The sequence below is a fragment of the Gorilla gorilla genome, chromosome 2 (assembly GCF_029281585.2).
Source record: "Gorilla gorilla gorilla isolate KB3781 chromosome 2, NHGRI_mGorGor1-v2.1_pri, whole genome shotgun sequence".
Lineage (NCBI taxonomy): Eukaryota > Metazoa > Chordata > Mammalia > Primates > Hominidae > Gorilla > Gorilla gorilla.
In genome coordinates, this window is record NC_086017.1 from 130,193,863 (window position 1) to 130,206,975 (window position 13,113).

General features: G+C 43.9%; 1 protein-coding gene and 1 non-coding gene across 2 annotated transcripts in view; one reads left to right on the forward strand and one right to left on the reverse strand.

The window, feature by feature from the left end:
• ARHGAP31 (Rho GTPase activating protein 31) overlaps positions 1-13,113 on the forward strand; it is a 125,281-nt gene that overhangs the window by 48,900 nt on the left and 63,268 nt on the right. The window lies entirely within an intron of this gene.
• Positions 540-646, reverse strand: LOC115934091 (U6 spliceosomal RNA). The gene has a single exon (XR_004069939.1). It is a non-coding gene; the product is annotated as a U6 spliceosomal RNA (small nuclear RNA).

Genomic DNA, 13,113 nt, shown 5'->3' on the forward strand with positions numbered 1-13,113 from the left:
ACATGACACTCATGGTTGTCTTAAGGTGGCATTGCTGTTGCTGATGATAATAATAATAGCAAACTAGTATGTAACACTTTTTATGTCAGGCACTGTTCTAAGCGCTTTCCACAGGTTAACTCATTTAATCTGCTCAGCAACTCTGTGAGGGAGTTACTATTATTCTCCTAATTTAACAGATGGGGAAGCTAAGGCACCAAGAGATTAAGAAATTTGCTCAAGGTCACATAGCTTGTAAGAAGAAAATCTCCCCAAAATTAGCATTATGAACCCTTGAAATATGGTTCTAGGGAAGCCAAGGGAGTTCCATCTGCTCTGATAACAGTATGATTCCTATCTTCTTAAATATATATCTATAAACATGAGTAGTTGGACTTCACAGGGCTACTATATATACTCTTGTTGCACACTTAGAATGGTCGTAGTAACTGGCAGTAAAAAATGCATCACTGATACTATGTAACAACCAAAAATCTGTGTGTAAGACATTCCTGCTACCTCTCAGGGGTCTCCCAGACATCCTCTCACTTTTTTTTTTTTTTAATATGGAACGCTTCGTGAAATTTCATGTCATCCTTGCGCAGGAGCCATGCTAATCTTCTCTGTATGGTTCCAATTTTAGTATATGCGCTGCCCAAGTGAGCACGCCTCTCACTTTCTGACATGAGACTTAGAAGTTCTGGGCACTCCTAAAATGTTGATCAAAATCATAGCAGACCACAGGTCACAGCTTGTACCTAACCTGGTCCCCACCACTTTTTTATTAAGATCATGGTTGTTTTACTTGTTCATATTCATGGCCACATTCCTCAAAGTAGAGTCCCTCTCTGTTTCACAACCTGCTGTCCTGTGACTCTGTGTGTATGTTTGTGTAACAGAATGTGTGTTATGGTTGTGTGAGCTTTGAAAGAGCAGTTATAACCTAGGCCCCCCATGATTTTTTGTTAATGAGCCCTGCATCCTCATCCAGCTCTAGCAATGCTTTGCTAAAAACAGACTGAGGTCATTCATGTGTAAATGGAAATACACCAAGAAAAAAATTAATACCAAATGTACATCAAGATCAAAAGAAAAAATAAATTTCTCAGTGGAATACTCAGGGCTATGCAGAGACCATTGGTTACTCTTGCTTCACATATAACTGAAAGTCAGAGCATGTTTCAGTAAGGTTCTTAAAAAGGCTGGGACCAACCAGAGGCTGTGATTTGAGAATCCCACAAGGATGACTGCCCCCAAAACTGGCTGGATCCTGAATTACACAGGGAATATGTACCACCAAAAACTGTAATAAATGCCAAAAAAATAAGTAAGAGCCTCAAGGCCTATGGAACTCAGGGCCTAGAACCAAAACATTTTCATTTAAAGACAAATACAGGCCGGGTGCAGTGGCTCATGCCTGTATTCCCAGTGCTTGGGGAGGCCGAGGTGGGCGGATCACCTGAGGTTGGGAGTTCGAGACCAGCCTGACCAACATGGAGAAACCCCATCTCTCCTAAAAATACGAAATTAGCGGGGCTTGGTGGTGCATGCCTGTAATCCCCACTACTTGGGAGGCTGAGGCAGGAGAATCGCTTGAACCCAGGATGTGGAGGTTGCAGTGAGCCGAGATTATGCCATTGCACTCCAGCATGGGCAACAAGAGTGAAACCCTGTTTCAAAAAAAAAATAAATAAAAAAGGACAAATACACACAATGTTATAATGAAATTAGCATCCATGAATTATTTGATCACAAGTTATAATTTGATGAATTTTTCAAAATCAAAAATATATAAACATGTCAGAACAAATCATTCTCCTGATTATCATTGACAGGTGAGTCTACAGAAATAAATGTAGACCTTAGAATGACACATTCATTTGTACATTCAATCATGCATTCATCCAGGGAGTATTTATTGAGCTCCTAGTAGGTGCCAGGGGGAACTCTGAAAAAAGAGCAGTATAGAAAGCTCGTTAAGAGTGGGGTTGGGAGTCAGAGAGACTGGGCTTAAATACCTGCCCCACCACTTTACAAACTGAATGATGTTCAGCAAGGGAGTAAACTTCCCTCAGCCCCTAATTTCTCAACTGTAAAATGAAGACTGTTAAACTTGCCTTGCAAGGTTGGATTGGATGAAGTAATATATGTGACATGCTTAGCCCAGTGCCTGGCCCACAGTAAATGTTTGAGGAAAAGGGAGGAGCCAGGGGAGGTGGTACTCTAACAATTCATACTTCCTAAACTCAGAGATATCCTGGCATCTTCCTCTTCGCTTTTCCAGAAGAGTGCTCCAAAGGTACATCCCCCTGCCCCAGCCCATCCACATATTCATACCATCAAAAATGTGGCTGGTAGCCAAGGAGCAGAGCCACCAGGAGGTTCATGCAGAGGCAGTCTTAGAAGACAAAGACACCTATGGGAAGGGAAAACCTGATGAGGATTTCAAGGTTGGCTTCTTCCTTGCTCTCCCTTTTCTCCCTGAGGCCAGGTAAGAAAACAGCCCCCCTTATCTCTGTAGGACGAGGAGCTCAGGGACACTTCTGTACATCTAGAAGCCTCTTAACCCAATGGGAAGTTTGGCTCCCTGACACACTGACATCTGCTGCTGCCCATCCTTTCTCAGTTCCTCCTCCTGGTGGAAGAAGCTAAATCACGAGAGGTGTCCCACGAGTAGGCCTAAGGTTGGCCCTGGAGGGCAAATAGGAGTCAGAGAAAGATTTGTGGTTGTGGCTGTGTGAGTGTGATACTGAGAGGGAGCACTGCTGCTGGCCGGGGGCCGCAAAGAGTGGGAAAGGAACTCAGAGACAGAGTTGCCACATTCAGCAGATAAAAATATTAGACGCTGGACTAAAATTTGAATTTCAGATAAACAAATCATGTTTTAATCTATGGCCCATGCAATACTGGGGGCATATTGATACAAAAAATTATTCATTATTTATCTGAAATTCAAATTTAACGGGATGTTCTGTATTTTATCTGTCAACTCTAATCAGAAAGGGAAGGAGGAGAACATCCACCATTTTCCCCGTGTTTCCGTCTGAAACCAGATAGGACACAGTATCTCTGAAGAGTCCACCCATTCTGCAAGTACACCCTCATATGGCTGAAGCCTGTATCCCAGTCTCTTTGAGGAGACATTGAGTCAAAGTCCCCACTGTGCAGGGCATGGTGCTGGGTGCTAGGAATACAGAGGTGTACAACAGCCCCTCACTTAAGGACCCACTCACTAATGGAGGACCAAAGCCCAATGGGACAGTAATCACAATTAAAATAACAATAGCAATTGTTAATATTTATTGAGAGCTTATTGGGCCACTGTTCCAAGCACTTCATAGATTATTTTATCTATGTTTTTGTTTTGTTTTATTTGTTTGTTTGTTTTGTTCTGTTGCCCAGGCTGGAGTACAGTGGCGTGATCATGGCTCACGGCAGCCTCAACCTCCCCCCATCTCAGGTGATCCTCCCACCTCAGCCTCCCAAGTAGCTGAGACCACAAGCATGTACAACCACCCTGGCTAATTTTTACCACCCTATGAGGTAGATTGTATTATTAGCTTCAGTTTTCAAATAAGGAAACTGAACCTGGTAGGTTAGGTAACCAACCATAGTTTTTTTACCCAAATTGAGATGTGTTTTGTTTATTTTTATTTCTAAGAGAAATTTCACTGCTGGTGGGATTTTTTTTTTCTTTTTTCTTTTTTTTTGAGGCAGAGTCTTTGCTCTGTCGCCCAGGCTGGAGTGCAGTGGCACAATCTCGGCTCACTACAAGCTCCGCCTCCCGGGTTCACGCCATTCTCTTGCTTCAGCCTCCTGAGTAACTGGGACTACAGGTGCCCACCACCATGCCCGGCTAATTTTTTTGTATTTTTTATTAGAGATGGGGATTCACCATGTTAGCCAGGATGGTCTCGATCTCCTGACCTCGTGATCCACCCACCTCGGCCTCCCAAAGTGCTAGGATTATAGGCGTGTGCCACCACGCCCGGCCCGATGGGATTTAAAAAAAATTTTTTTAGAGATGTGTATTTAAGTGAAAGGGAGCAGAATCCGTAACTACACAGAGCAGCAGGTGTCCTCTGGAGCTGCCCCAGCACACTGGGGTTATGGCATTCTACTTACAGGAGGCATGCCTGGTCTCAGTGGTAGAAAGTGGCAGTGGGAGGCTTTGAACCGAGGCAGAATGGCTCCAGAACTCATGCCCTTAATCAGGAACAGTAAGAGAGGAGACTGATCAACAGGCACTTCCTCCCATTGGATGCTAAGCTCCTGGGGATGGGGCCTCGTGTTTTGCTTCCCACTGTGTCCTTGGAACCTAGCACCCAGCACCCAGTACCCAAGCATAGAGTGGGTGCCAAAAAGCACTTGATGAGCAAAGGAAGCTGGGAAGCCTTTATGGAGAGGGTAGGATATGAGCAGAGCTTGAATAATGGAGCGGACCTGTACAGGGACCCCTTTCTCTTCCTGGCTCTGTCCCTCTTCCCAGGTGCTTGAGGCAGGATCAGTGAGAGAGGGCCATTCAATGAGCTCTGTACATGACTGCAAACCAAATCTCTGGGACATAAAAAGGTGACACCTATTCTAGAAACTAAGTCATGAAGGGCTCTGTTAGCCCTGACTTGACTCTTTTACATGGACACTCAGATGCTCACTGCCTGCCCTCTCCAGTGCAGATCCTATGGATTTAGAATCCGTCACATCTCCTGCATCCTGACCAGTTGACTGCCCTCTATTGGGTCCTGTAGCACCAGTGGTACTGTCTTCTGGATGAGCTGACCCCCAGGGAAGTCTCCTCAACTTCCATCTCCTTAACCAGCTCAGGACTGCTTTCCTCTGTGTTCCCACCAGGGGCCCTAGCCTGAGGCTACCCACTCCCAGCAGCTCTGACTGCACCCACAAAGCCTGCTACTTCCATCTCTTCAGTGAATTTAAGCCTACAACAATCTACTGCAAGCCTACACCCTCTTTAAACAGGAATCATGAGATCTTTAGAACAATAAACAAACCCCTCCTTCTTGCTGAGGATCAGCTACTCACTAAGAAGAGAAAGCAAATTTACAGAAGGGGAGAGACAGCCTCTGGCAGCTGGCTGTCCCCTCTCTCCAGAAAGATATCATTAAACCCAGTGACTCCTGCCTGACAGCTGTAGAATGAACAAGCAAGGGTTCTCTCTGGCATTTTTGTTCCACCCACGATTTAACTGCATGTAATTGAACTAACTAGACTGTAAACTGAGGTTACGGGCAGTGTCTTATAAGTATAAGCTATTTCTTTGAATCCCAAAAGTCTAGCACAGTGTTTTACTTGTGGGAATCCAATAAACATAATTAATTTGAGCTGACTGCTAAGGGTGTGTCTAAGCTTAAATATTCTAAATTACTTCTGACACCAAAGAGCTAGTTAGTCTGGGGCAGAAAGAAGCCCAGGTACTTAAGCCCTAATCCTGAAAATCAGAGAAAAAAGGAAATCTTAATCACTTTTCAAATCACTCTGGTCCCCTTGTCTCAGTCTCTTTCCAACTCTAGGGCTTTGCCGCTGTCAAGCTGGGTGACCTTGGATAGGTCCCTAAACTTCGTGGGTTCTTAATTTCCTGGTGCTGAATCAGGCAGGTTCAACACAATGATCTGACGGTCTCTTCCAACTCTGACATTCCAGGATTCTGGTTGACCAAAAAGTGGAGAGCAGGGATAGAGAATGGAGTGAATACTTGGGGGCCGGGATGGTGTCGCTGGGAAGGAGAAAATAAATATAGATCTGGGAAGAGACAAAAAGCACTACAGACTAGGGTACACTTTGTCATCCCTTCAAAGGCTGACTGTGCGCTCACTAAGATGGTGTCATCCGTCACATCCTACATGGTGTCCAGCTGATGCCCATGCACCTGGGCCCAGCCTTTTCTTCCACTCATTCCTCTATGTATGTGCTCTGCCTTCTTCCTGGCACTGCTTAAGGCACAAGGAAATTACCGGACTATAAACTGTGGCCAAGGGCAGTGTCTTGTAAGTTGAGTAAGACAGACATAGCTCTGCATACAGTTTACAGAATGGAGGAAAGGCAGATGTTTTAAAACAAAACAACTCAAGTATTAATAGCGAACCCATTGATTTAAGACTGTATCAGGTATTCCCTACTCTTGGAAATCAGGGAAGGCTTCCCAGAGGAGGTGACCAGGAGATGGGTCACCCCATGCCTGGATCACTTCCCAGAGGGTCTTTCTGTCTCTACATGATCCTGACAGAGCTTTTAAAACACCAGTGTCTTCATGGAAGCTTTACAGTGGCCTCCTTGGGTACAAGCTCAAGTAGAGATTCAGTCTCCATTTGAAACCTCTTCCTGGCTGTTGCTCCCAGGACAGGCTGTTGTCCTTGGGTACCCAGAGTGCCCTGGATATATCTCTGACACCTTCTGTGTAGCCAAGAAAAGGGATTAGAATATGAGCCTTACCTTGTGAAAGCTCACCATCCCTGGGCTACCCTTGAATCAGATCTGACCACTGACATTTTCAGTAGCAAACAACTGAAAATTCTAATTCTGAAGCTCTTAAAGGGTGAGGAGAGAAAAAGTTAGAAATTAAAAGCAAAAGAGATCTGTTTGATATTCAGATTCTCTAATTCTAGAAATAAGAGTGTCTGTATGATAAACTAGCATTCTCTTTGCTAGTTGTCTGTGTCTTTTATATCAGGGGTCCCCAAGCCCTGGGTTACAAACCAACACCTGTCCGTGACCTGTTAGGAACTGGGCTACACAGCAGGAGGTGACTGGCGGGCGAGCCAGCAAAGCTGAGCTCCACCTCCTGTCAGATCAGTGGCATTAGATTTTTGTAGGAGCCTGAACACAATCATGAACTGCACAGGCAATGGATCTAGGTTGCAGGCTCCTTGTGAGAATCTAATGCCTGATGATCTGTCACTGCATATATTACATGTAATAATATATACATGTATTTACATTACATATTACAATGTAATAATAATAGAAATAAAGTACACAATAAAGGTAATGTGCTTGAATCATCTCAAAACCATCCCCCTGACCCTGGTCCATGGAAAAATTGTCTTCCACAAAACCGGTCCCCAGTGCCAAAAAGGCTGGGGACCACTGCTTTATACATTATTTATGACTGCCTCCTCCTATAAGGAGGTGCCCACATATTTGACAGTAATCCTTTGTATCATCTTCATCATTGAGCCTTAATCCTAGAAAGAGTTGTCTCCTGGTACTCAAGGGGAATTGGTTCCAGGACCCCCATGGATACCAAAATCTATGGATTGTCAAGATCTTGATATAAAACGGTGTAGTATTTGCATGTAATCTATGCACATCCTCTCGTATACTTTAAATCATCTCTAGATTACTTATATCTAATACAACATAAATGCTATGTAAATAGTTGTTACACTGTATTGTTTAGGGAATAATGACAAGAGAAAAAGCCTGTACGTGTTCAGTACACACACAGCCATCCTTTTTTTTCTGAATATTTTCAATCCTCAGTTGGCTGAATCCAAGGATGCAGAACCCACAAATATGGGTGTCTGACTGTATATCTGGTGAAAATTACTTCTAAAGACAGTGCTGAGAGCAGAGGTATAACAACTGTGAGTGAGAAGAGGAGTAAGCAGGTTTGGATAATCGCAATATCTGGCCTCTGAAATGAATGCTGTAATTTTTGAGCTGCAAAACTTCAGGATAAAAGCTTGAATATCATCACCCCTTGCTGTTTTAACAAACCACAAATTGCTACTATTTTTTGCCTGATTTTATATAAGGAATAATATATTATCTATAAAGGTAAAAGTGTAGTCTCTCTGCAGAAAGCATATCTTTTTGTTGGGATCTGTCAGAGATATGGAGAGAAAATTGAGTGTGAGTCTCCAAAATACTTTACATCTTGTCCCTCAAGTATATTCCCTGGAGCAAAACAGAAGCTCATAGAAATTCAAATATCTTGATTTGCACCATAAAATAGTGTCCAGAAACCTAGACACTGCAGCAGAGCTTGGTGTCCCATTTTTGGTGAGTTATTCTATTTGAGGTTACAGTAAAAGCCCTAGGGAGGACTTCTGTGGGCTGGGTTCTGAAGAACGCAGGAGAGAAGCATCTCCTGGGGACAATTTCCATCCTGGACGGAGAATGCAAAGGCAGAAGGGGTGTTCTGAAGAGAACTGTGGGGAGTTTACCTGATTAGAGAGGGTGATGTTGGGGGAGGGGTCACGAAGAACTTAGCATTCCTTGCTATAGACAAACAATTAGATCTGTGTTTTCAAAAGCTCATTGGAGCAGCTGGCAGGCAGCTGGATTGAAGAGATTCCTGGAGTCCTGATAACAATGGGCTGTCCCTCCTCCCTGACCTCTTCAATTGCCCCATGAGCCTCTCCCAAATTTAACAAACTATTTAAAGAAGATCTCCAAGTGTAGTCCTGAGAATTTGCAGGGGAATCTCCTGGAGTCTGCACTCTTCTTAAGCTCCTGGGAGGCCCTTTTGCTCAGAAATATATGAGAACCTCCAGGAGAATGGTTTCTGGGCAGGCTTCCCTGCTTCCATTTCCACTATTGAGAATGGTCATCTATTCAAGCCCTGAGTCTTGTGGTAAATTTTCTGTACATAGATGGATAATCTTAAAGCATGAACACCAAAGAGATTTCAGTGCTAATAGAAGGGGATGAGATTTGGTGATTTTTTTTCTTTTGCTCATCTTTATTTTTAACTTGCACTACTTGTAGAATAAGAAAACTGTTAACTAAAATAAATGTAATGAGCACTCTGCATTTGCAAAGACTGAACAAGCTCATGGAAGAAATGAATTGCCTGAAAAGGGTTACAAACTGCAGGGAAGTGCCGTTGTTTTCAGCAGGAAAGAGAGGCCTGGTAACAACAGGAAGCGCTGGGAGGCCTCAGTACCAAGGCTTCCAAGCAAAGCGGTTCTGGAAACAATGGCTGCCTGTGGCTCGGGAATATTGGGCAGGAAATGAAAGGTTGCTGGTGTGGGGGCTGGGGCACAGCGAGGAGCTGATAAGCTTTACCTGGCTGTTCTTCACATAGTCGTAGCTGGCCCAAGATGACGTCATTTTTTATAAATGTTCCCCATCTCCCGTCAGTAAAATTGATTTTAGAAAAATACAAAAACGAGAAGCCCCCATACTGCCGTAGGTCTGGAAACCATTAGGAAGCTCTACAGCCTGGGAAACCAGAGGGTACAATAAGCAAAAGAAGGGATTTCTCACTCTTAGGTCATGGTGAGATCATTGCGGAGAGGACCTTCAGATGAACTAGGCATCTTTTAGAGCTAAGTCCCTGGAGGATTCCAGCCTCCGTAAAAATAAAAATAGCCTTGGGGTTAAGGGGAGTCTAGCCATAGCAAAGGAGATATGTATAAACCTCTTGAGATTGAAGTTTATATTTTATTTAACAGAAATTTCCGTTTATATGGGTGGAGTGAGCTGGGGAACCATTAACAGTACAAATGAGAAACAAAAACAAAACAAACAAACAAAAAATTACCCTAATGTTTTGTCCTGAAAGACCTAGCTGTAAACCAGAGCTGGTAGGAGTCAGGACCTGAACACTGGCAGATAGAAACCGAATCTGCCTTCTTAATTTCCAGCCCAGCCTCTCCTCCCAGTGTCATCCAAGAAGCTGACAGATCCTGGAAGGAGGTTAGACTTGGAAGAAACACAAGGATCCAGAAATCATTTGGATCCAGAACTTGTTTCTAGCACAGATGAAAGTCTGAGGCTGGCAGTGGCTGATTTGCTGGAGGACATACAACTGGTTCATGTTGCTGTAACTGATGGGTACCCCAGCACCTACTGCCTGGAAGATACCTAGGGGAATTCAAAGAAGAGGAAAGTTACTCTCCTAAAAGGTCAAGAATCTCATACGTGTAGATTAGGGCAAGAATCCATGTTTCTTAATTTGTTATCTAAGTCCTTCTCTCTCATCAAGTTGCACTTAGTTGTGAAGTCAGTCTCTACCTTCTGCTGCTTTCTGGTCTTCCTCATTCTTGGTCTGTGACTTGGTTTCCCTACTGTGGAGGTTATGCTTATAAAATGTACTGGAAAGTGCATGAATTTTGGATTCAAACAGACTTAAAACTGCACCCCAGTTTGCCACTAGCTGTTTGAGCTTGGACAAGTTGTCTAACCATACAGAATGTTAGCTTCCCATCTGAAAATAGGAGTAGTAATGCCTACATCTCAGAGTTTTAAGAATTAAATGAAATAATGATGGTTAATTCATCCCCATAAGCACCCATGAGGTATGCAAGAAAAAAAAAAGAGGTGGCCTGGACACACTCAGAGTAGAAAAAAATTTACATTGTCCTCATTCTTAAGATGATCAGTGTTAGTGAATACAGTTCAAGAAACAAGTTTGCTTCTCTCTCATTAATCTGCTCAGTTCACGACCTTCTCCCCTGGGGCTCACTCTCAGGCACATGCGGCCATTCTCTGTATCCATTAGCACTTAAGAGCCTCCACCAGTGGTATCCCAAGGAGCAGGTGGCAAGAAAGCTGCTCATCCAGTAAATAAAACCTTGATCAGGTGATTCCACTGATGTGTGCTTTATGCAGTTAAACTGAGGATTTAAATGATTTTAAATGAGTTGTTGTTGCCTAGGAATGTGCTGGGGATTGACTGAGATCTTTCTGTCCTCCATCAGCAGCCCCGTGGAGTGAGTGATGTCTCCCCCTACAAATCTCCTAATAACAAAGCTTTCTCCACAGACAGTAGAAAGGATGAACCACATAAGCCCTTATCGATTACACAAAGCCCAGCAGCTTCATCAATGGGACAAAACCCTTCTGTACAGTTTCTGTGTACAAGATGAATAGGGCCAGCTCTAAGACCAAGGTCACATGGGGATGTCTTGCAGGTTTGTTTTCTATGTTCACAGCATTTGAACCTGTTTCTCTACTCAGCACCACCCTTCCTCAGCCACAACCACTCCCACCCCAAACACACACACCCAGAGGCACCCTGTGGGAGTCCCTCTTAAGCTCTCCCCACTGGCTCATTCGCTACTGATGACATGTGGACCCAGACACTTTCACCACTCTCAACCAGTCTTTTATGTGTGAGTCAGATAGGCTCTTACCTTTCCTAAAGAAATTTCAGGCAACAGCTAGAGAAGAGTGAGTCCTCTCACTTGCCCTTTCGTTGACGAACCACGAGAAGTTGTCCCTTCTGACCCTAAAGGGACTCCTTATTTTTTTCTTTTTGTGGCAAGTCTTTTCTTCTAGATTACCTCCCCTCCCTCTTCCCATACACACACACAAAGGCCTATTTCTTTGAAGGGAAGAACTTCAGGGTTGGCCCTAATGAGGAAGCTGAAGGTCTAGTCCCAAAGCTGCCAGTATTGGACATTATTCTACAGGCAATGGGAAGCTATTGATTGTTTTGGTGTAGGGGAGCTTTATCATCAAGGTAGTGTTTTAGAAAGATTTATCTGGAAGTAGAGATCAAGATAGAATGCAATCTTCCCAGACAGTCAGTAAAAATGCCCCCGAGTTCCCTAATGTTTCTCTTCCACTGGACTGGTCTAGTCAGCATTCCTGGAATTCACCACATTATTTCTTGCCTTTCAGCTTGTTTATACTATTCTCGGTTTCCTGCCCCAAAAGAAAGTGTATGACATTTACTAAGTACTTATTATATGCTAGGCACTTAGATGAGCGTTCTGCATGTATTGTAATGTATATTGTGTCACGTCAATTACATCATATGATAGCATCTCACATCATATCAGATCATTCCTCTGCACCAGTGTCAGAGTTCTTATTGCAGCACCTTGACTTGTCGTTTATCCACTTAGCTCACAACATTATGAGCCCCTGAGCATGAGGGTCCTGTCTCAGCACTCCCCAACGTGGTCCCTCTCAAGACAGCTGGCTCTCTAAAAATGCACACAATTTCCTGTTCTTGTTCAACATCTAAAAGCTCTGCCTGACTTCCCCACCAGCTGTAATCTTTTTAAAAGAACTTTTGTTACAATTTTTGTGCCTGTCTAGGGCCCTTAGCATATTTTGTTTGATATGTTCATACTGGCCAAGTGACTTAATACCTTTGAGCTTCAGTTTCTTCATTTACAAAACAGAGATAAATACCTCCCTCATAAGGTGACTGTGAGGATTGCACTGGGTACAAATAATGGATAAGAAGTGTATAGCTAGGCTGGGCACGGTGGCTCACGCCTGTAAGCCCAGCACTTTGGGAGGCCGAGGCGGGTGGATCACGAGGTCAGGAGTTCAAGACCAGCCTGGCCAAGATGGTGAAACCCTGTCTCTACTAAAAATACAAAAAATTAGCTGGTCGTGGTGGTATGGGCCTGTAATCCCAGCTGCTCCAGAGGCTGAGGCAGAGAATTGCTTAAACCTGGAAGGACGGAGGTTGCAGTGAGCCAAGATTGCACCACTACACTCCAGCCTGGGTGACAGAGCGAGACTCCATCTCAAAAAAAAAAAAAAAAAGTGTGTAGCTCAGGGACCACTGCATACTAGTTTCACAATAATTACCCATTCCCTTCTTGGCTTCTTGAAGGCAAAGATCTTATTACCTTTTGTTCCTCTAGATGGGCCCTCAGTGCATCTGCTTTGGTAGAAGGAGAATCGCTGTCATTGGGAAAGAGACAGCATTGGCAGCAGAGACCTGAGGGCCCCGGCAGGGATAAGTCACAGAGTGGACCAGAGGAGGACCTGGACACCTCTGCAGGAAAGTGCTGGTTTGGCTTGGCATCTGAGAGCCTAAAAATGAGGAGGGCAGGGACCCCCAGCCGGGGAACTGGGCTCCAGGCTGCCTTGCTCAGCAGGATAGCAGAGCTAGTCCTCAGCCATCCCAGGCCAGCAGGTTGGGCAAATATTTCTGCTTCACAAGGGGTGATAACCTCAACAGGGTCACTGGAAAGGACTTCAGCAAACATTTAGAACTTGGGTCACTGATTTCAGAAGCCCCTCCATCTTCCTAAATGAAACTTGTTTTTTAAAATCCCATTTCTTTCTTTAAAAAAAATGCTTTTACTATATCCCCTTCACAGAAAATTTAGAAAAGCAAAATTAAAAATAGAGAAAAGCAAACATCATTTATTTTCTACCACTTAGCAGTAACTACTATTAACATTTCAGTGTGTGTGTGTG